Raw genomic sequence first — 7,686 nt, 5'->3', positions numbered from 1 at the left:
TAATTTTTGCCACGCACTACGGGTATACGAAAGGTCACTTGGGAGCTGAAAAGCTTTTGCGATAGTGGATAATTAATACGAACGGCGCACCCTTCGCCTGCTGCCTATTCACTTCGCCTCCCTTCGTTGCTTCACCTCCCATCGCAGCCTGTTCGCGTTCCTCTCCTGTGCCTATATAAGAGAGGTCGCTCCTCTCCAGAGAGACACATCAGAAGGTCCTCTTCCTCTCGCCACATAGTTCCAACCTCTGCGCTACTGCTGTCTTCCTCATCCCGGCTTGCGGCGTGCACCGCACGTCGGGACAGTAGGCCTCCGAGACCGCACCTTTTGAGTCCTGTATGGGAGAAGGGTGATAAGGTTTTTGGGGAGCGCTCAGCGCGACTACTGGCTGTTTCATCACGGACGATCCGGTCGCCGACGACTACTTCCCCGACGACGACTTCTTCCCCGACGTCCATGACCTCCTCGACGACATGGCAGGCGAGGACACCGACCCCAAGTCTAGCGCTTCTGCTGCTGCTGTGCCGTACGTGTTCTTCTCCTTTCTGTTAGAAGTCCTCCTACAGTTCTTGTCTTTTGTTTCTGCCCTACGTATGTTAGGTTCTGTTTCGTATAAGCAACTTCATCTAGTGTCTGTTCTAGATGTGTTTACCTCAAGTTCATATATGCAGATGATGTTTACCTTCTCTCTGTCAGATTGCATGACTTGCTTTATATTTGCTATTTTAGTCATGCTTTATCTAGTATTTTTGTCAATAAAATCATTCGGTAAATTGCTCATATTTCCAACAATCCAAAAACCTTATTATAGGCAATTTACCCCAAGTGGTTTTGCTGCTTCCATGAGACCTCCTATGTTTGAGGGTATCCACTATAAGAGGTGACGCGTGAGAGCAGTCTTATGGTTTCAAACCATGAGTTGCTATGACGCCACTCTTGGCAAACCTGAAGGAGAGCAAGATGCCCAACAGGCACAAGCTTTTCAGAAAATGGATACCTTGTTTAAGGCTGCGCTCTTGAGTGTTCTTGGAGAGAACATAGTTGATGCTTATGTGTCAATTGATAATGGAAAAGATATGTGGGACGCACTCGAGGCCAAGTTTGGGGTCTCAGATGCCGGCACTGAGCTGTACATCATGGAGCAATTATATGATTACAGGATGACTGAAGAGCGCTCGGTGGTTGAGCAGGCTCATGAGATACATTCATTTGCTAGAGAACTTGAGCACTTCAATTGCATGCTACCGGACAAGTTTGTTGCCGGCGGTATCATCACTAAGCTTCTTCCTTCATGGAGGAACTTTGCTACCTTACTGAAACATAAGAGATAGGAGTTTTCCGTTCCGGATCTCATTGGTACTCTTGATGTGGAAGAAAAGGCGAGAGCAAAGGAGACACGTGCTCGAGGTATTGAGGGAGGATCTAGTGCCAATGTGGTACAGAAGCAGAACTTCCAGCCCCACAAGTTCAAGAACAAGGGCAAGTTTGATGGTAAAGCAAAGTTTGATGGGAAGAACAAGGCTATGCAACACACGAACTTCAAGAAGAAGAATGGCAAGAAGAAAGGTGCTTGTCATGTGTGTGGAGATCCTGATCATTGGGCTCCTAGTTGCCCTAATCGCTATGACAAGCGTCATCCTGGGAAAGGCGGCAAGACCGCTAATGTTGTCATTGGAGACACTGACATGAAGGATGCTGGGTATGGTATATTTCTCACTATTCTTTCAGTATGTCATTCTCCTGACTGGTTGATTGACACGGGTGCTAATGTGCATATATGCGGTGATATTTCCATGTTTTCGTCTTATCAGACCGCAGGGACTTCAACCGTGCTGATGGACAACGGTTGAAGTGCTTCTGTTCGTGGTGTTGGCACGGTCGATCTGAAGTTTACTTCGGGGAAGATCGTGCGGCTGAAGAACGTGCATTATGTCCCCTCTGTCAATAAAAATCTTGTTAGCGGATCTCTTCTGTGTAGAGATGGCTATAAGCTTGTCTTTGAATCGAATAAATTTGTAATATCCAAGTATGGAACCTTTGTTGGTAAAGGCTATGAGTCAGGAGGCCTATTTCGTTTATCATTATCAGACGTTTGCAATAAAGTTGTTAATCATATTTGCAACAATAGTGAATCAAATGTGTGTCATTCACGTCTTTGTCATGTTAACTTTGGTTGCATGTCGCGACTAGCGAAGTTGAACTTAATCCCTAGTTTCACCACTGTCAAGGGATCTAAGTGTCAAGTGTGTGTGCAAGCTAAGCAACCTCGTAAGTCTCACGTGACTGCGGAGACGAGAAATCTTGCACCACTAGCTGCCGCCCCTGGTCCTTTTACACGCTTGGGCCTTGGGTCTCGTGACACGCGCCGCTGTCGCTGAGAGTCTTGCTGCTGCCCGCTGTGTTGCGCCGTCGCTACGATCAGACCTGGAGGACAGCATATACGCTCGCCCGACTGGTCCACCAACCGATCGCCGCACGTCTAGCTCCTGCTTCTTTCAATCCAATCTCGTCGACTCCCGCTTCCCAATTGCCTTTTCCAATCTCGTAGAGAACCATATCGAAACCGACTGCATCTCGAACTTGATACTTCACTTGTTAGAAAAATCGGAGGCATATGTTGCTCATCCGAGGACCAAACAATCACACGAGCACGACACCGAGATTTGTTAACGAGGTTCACCGATATGGCTACATCCCGGGTCCTGACTATGGGCGCTCCTCCCCATGACACCGCTACAATACCGCACCCGGTCGCCCTGAATACCGCACCGTGACTACTCTCCCAACCATTAACGCCCCACATGGCTTCCCGTCCTTCCCGTTAGGCTGGTGCTCCAACCAACGTATCTGTGCTCGGAACTTCCTTCCTGGAGATGCTGTCTCCTCTAGCGCATATTGCCACGTCATGCCATCTTCGTCCCCATACAATGCCCATACCTGGCCTCTATTGAAACATTTTTCAACGTGGTTGGCGTCGAAGTTGTAGACGTATGAGTCCTCGACAACCATCTGCCCCCAGTGATCACTATCCGGCTACTCCTCCTGCACCTCCATTCCGTTGGCTCTTCATATTCGTCACTGGAGGAGCTCTCGGGGGCCTTGTGGTCTTTCCCTTTTCTCTTGGCGAGCTGAAGCTGCATTTCAGCAAGCGTCTTCTCCGCCTTGTGCTTCTTGGGCGACAGAGGAGGGGGCTCCTCGGAGGCGAGGAACGGCGGCGGAACAAGGGGCAAGTGAGGAGGAAACCCACATACTATTTGTAGAACGCATGGAGGAGTTGGCAACCGGTGCAGGTTGTCCAAACGGTGGGCGGCGGTGCCGGTTCCTCCTGCTCCTCCTTGAGCGCAGCATAGCTGCATAGGTGCCGACCATGAGGTGGAGCGCCTGCTGCACCGCCGTGGCAGCGGCGGGATAGGAGGAGCCCCAGTCATCGGGGTGGAGGCATCTGGAGAGGGACTTGTAGTGGCGCCGGATGGTGTCGAGGACGCTGGCAAGAGCGGATTTGTGGCCCTCGGGGGTGGAGGACCGTGGTGCGGGGGGAGTCGGCATCGGCGAGGAGGACGGAGGTGACGACGATCGAGGAGGAAGGACGCGGGTCGGAGTGCAGGTCGAGGCGGGCCTGCCTCTGCGCGGCGCGGAGGTGGCCCGAGGAGTGGTCGCCCTTGGCCTGCGCCAGCGCCGCGACGGCCGTGGTGGTGGGCGAGGAGGCGTTGTCGTCGGGCAGGGTCGGCCGCCGATGGCGTGTGGTTTGCTTGTGGCTTTGGTTCGCTGGGTGGGTTTTGTGAGGGCGGCGGTTGAGTGGGGCAGCTTTGTGTTTGGGCTGGGTCGTCTTTGTTTGGGTTTTATGTAGAAAACTAACCTCTGCAACCAACGTCCAAGCCTGTAATATGTTTGTTCCTCCTCTGGAATGTTCTCTCTGGCGTTGCGACGGATAAATGGAGAGATAATTTTGTTTTTGTTGTTGCGACTGACATTTTTGTTCGTTCTAATCAGATTTTGCATTTTTTTTCATAATTGATTACATGTTTATATGGTTTAGTGTCACATAACTACCTTTTGATAATACTCACACAGAACATGAAGCTAAGGCGGGAAGAATGATCTGAAGTCTAGACCTTCATCCATGCTTGCCGGTCACTTTCCAGGTAGGGTCACCGACGGACCAAGCATGAAGTCAACAACTATGTGAGAGTATAGCCTACAATGGAGATGACATAGCGAACTTGTCAAAAACATATCATTTCTGCACGGGCATGAAGATATAGACCGTTGTTCTGTATGGGAGTTAGGAGTTGCATCCTACATGCCCTCTTCTGATTGTTATCTACTTTTGTATCCATGATACTAATTTTTAGCATCATCGATGGGCGTGTGGAGGTTGGATCTCTCCGACGTATGCTACTCTTCATCGGTCGCGGTTGTTGTTCTGGTGCGCTGGTCCTATGGGGCCTTAGCACGACGAGTTCCTGATTGTCTACTATAGCAAGTTTTGCCCGGCTCCGGTGAGGGAGGGGCAGTGAGGCCGGCGCGTCTTCGGCAAAATCGGTAGCCCGCGCACAACAACGATGATAATTTAATACAGCTAAGTTACATAGGCATCTTTATAGCCTTTTTAAATCATCAAAACACTAGCATATGTGCATAAACAAGGATTTCAGCAGCACAACAAACGCCCATGTAGTGTACAACCCGACACAATCAACAAGTATCACAAATTTGTTTTTGGGAACTAGCTGGTTGGAATTTACCACAACCTGTAAGGGGCATGTCTGGGTGCAAGTTTCGGCCTTACTATTTGGAATTTGGAATTGCCAAAATGACTATGTTTCTAACAGATCACACTATCCAAATTCTGTGTATGTTTTGTACAGGGTCACCACGTCAATCCGTACGTAATCATTACTGCATAGTATGGACGGTTAGGAGTTTATGGCCATTGGGTGTAGCAGTCCGGAGGTGGTTGCACGAGCTTTATTCAATTGGTTTTGGTTGCGTGTAACTAACAGATTATGTGGTTGGGTCATGTATCCTTTTGCTAACCAGTTGCGGTTCTATTTTTCTATTTGTACCGGGACTTCACTATAAAACTTCTGCACTTCAATAAATTATGGCTGTCTACAACTCTACATCATGATGCAAAGGTCTGTACTATCCACTTTTAGTGCCCGTGTCATCCACACGGTAGATGAAACCCATGTGATTCCAATTTCTGGTTTCCAATGCTCCACCAACTAGTGGGTATGCTGCCACTATGAAATACATAAAATATGAGCCATTTATTTGTTTTGAAGTTCACATTTTATTTGAATTTCATTATATGGTTGGTGAGCACTTTACACAATGTAGAGGCATAATGTGAAACAGATGGTACTGCACTACTGCTGGTTCAAAAAGAATCTAGAAAGGTATTGAAGTTGTTGTAGCATATGACAACAATTACTATGGACCAGGTCGGAACATGATATAAAGCTTCAGAAACACACATGAGGTATGCGAGTGTGCCACTAGGCTGTAGAGCATATCTGGGCTACGGAAAGTACCAGGACCCATTGGAGTGCATGTGCTTCTAAATATTTACCATTCTCACATGCCATCATATACAAGACATGCAGCATAAAATGAACAGTCTGAGCATAGGTTTACTAACACTTCGCATCCATCACTTTTGTGTGCTTGCCTCTCTTTCTAATAAACCACTACACATATTTTGGGTATTAGGAGGCATCAAGAAAAAATATATACGAATTGTCAATTCGGGAAGATCAACCAAATTCTGAACCAGAACCATGCGCGAGACCATGCTCAGAATCGTCGCGAACAGGAGCACCATGCCTGACTCAGAGCCGCCAGCCAGCACTCGCTGTATCAGCACTGCTGTAGAGAAGCAACTGCACCTCATTGCAGCGGACGTGCTTCTTGTTGAGGAGGTAAGTTTCACTGAGGAGTACAGTGAGGCAGACCCTGCGTAGAGGCGGTTGCGGTACACGTTGTAGGGGGCGGAGCATATTGGAGTAATCCTATGCAATGTGCCAGAAGTTGACCGTGCCGGGGCAGTCCGGAAATGCGGCGTTGTAGGTCTGCAGGAGGAACCTGGCCGTCTCCTGCAACAAACTCACCATGACTTGTGGCAGCAGCGAGTGCACAAATGGATAATGTAGCATGGTCGTGCTGGTGCCAGAACTCCAATGACGTGTAGTAATTGAAAGTTATGTAGTCAAATATACGCGTGTAATAAATGTTATTGATATTGTGTGTGGTTTCTAGTTTTTTGCACAAAAAATGTGTAGTCAATTGACTACATAGTCTACCTGAGATGAGATGTTTACCTGAAATGGCTTAGTAGTGTAGAAAGGTTTTTCTAGGACTGGCCATTCGACCCGTTTAGCAGCCTCCTCCCACCCCCCTCCTAAAAACTAAGTTAATTGTGACATAGGCAACCGAGGGTAGGGTTACATATCAGGTTAGTTGAAACAAGCAAACCTCAGAACCTATGATCCATGACAATCAAAATTTAAGCGGCATGCCTTAACTATTAAATAAACATAAAAGAATTACAACCTCCCCCCAAACTCCTGATTCCAAATGTTCTATCAATTTTTTGTTTCTTTCGCTTGACGCAAGCCCTGGCTAAACCCTTAATCACTACTAGGAAAACGCTTATAGGTAGACAATTAGCAGTAGCGTTGGTTATATACCCCACACTACTGCTATTTAGCCGTAGCGCCGGCCAAAACCAGCGCTGCAAGCGCACGATAGCAGTAGTGCTTGTTTTCCAGGCCAGCGCTGCTGTTAGTGGGCCATGCACTCGGCCCACAGTTGCATCTTTAGCTATAGCACTGGGCCTCCTACCCCACGCTGCTGCTAAGCCCATATTTGCTTCCCCCTCCGGCCCCCGCGCGCTCTCTCTCTCACTCTCACACTCACACGCTCACACTCACGCGCCCCTCAGTCCCCCGCTCTGGCCGCCGCCCCTGTGTCCTACGCCGGCCGCCCTTCCCCGCACGGGACCTCCTCCCCCGCCGGCCGCCCTCCCCCGCGCCGGCCCTCCTCCCCCGCCGGCCGCCCTCCCCCGCGCCGGCCATCCTCCCCCGTGCCGGCCCTCTGCCACCGAGAGTTACTCCTCCCTCCTTCCTCCTCCTCCTCCTCCCTCCCCCTAGTTAGTTATTTTGAATCCTATATAGTTGAATCCTAATTAGAGATTAGCTAGTATGAACCCTAGTTAATTTGTATGAACCCTAGGTTTTTAAATTAGCTAGGTTTTAAAACTAGGACATAAATTTATCTAGGTTTTTAAATTAGGACATAAATTTATCTAAGTTTTTAATTAGGTGTAGTTAATAGAATTTAGGTGTTTTAGGTGTATTTGACATAATACTAGATGCTTTAGTTGTTTTAGGTGTAGTTAACAAATTCTAGATATTTATTTAGTTAAAGCAATTGTTGTTATTTTTTTAGTTAAAGCAATTTTTCCTGTTATATGCAAATTTGCAGTGGACATGTCATATTTTGAACATGTCATATTTTTCCGAGTGGCCTATGTTTTGCTATATTTTTACGTTATGGCAAATTTCAGGCACTCAATATGTCTTGTTTTAGCAAAGGTCATGCCGAATTTTGCTAAGTGTTTATTAATTTTGTTTTCATAATTAAGCATTTTTTCTCGACATTGATGATGCCTGGCCCGCATCC

The 7,686-nt window shown here is 47.8% G+C and overlaps 1 pseudogene; it reads right to left on the bottom strand.

Annotated features, from left to right (window-relative positions):
• Positions 1-2,733: 2,733 nt before the first annotated feature.
• On the bottom strand, positions 2,734-3,999 carry LOC123084432 (uncharacterized; annotated as a pseudogene).
• Positions 4,000-7,686: the final 3,687 nt, after the last annotated feature.

This window comes from Triticum aestivum, chromosome 4A (assembly GCF_018294505.1).
Source record: "Triticum aestivum cultivar Chinese Spring chromosome 4A, IWGSC CS RefSeq v2.1, whole genome shotgun sequence".
NCBI classification, from domain to species: domain Eukaryota; kingdom Viridiplantae; phylum Streptophyta; class Magnoliopsida; order Poales; family Poaceae; genus Triticum; species Triticum aestivum.
Note: the sequence above shows the minus strand (reverse complement) of the source record. Positions and strands in the feature narration are given on the sequence as shown.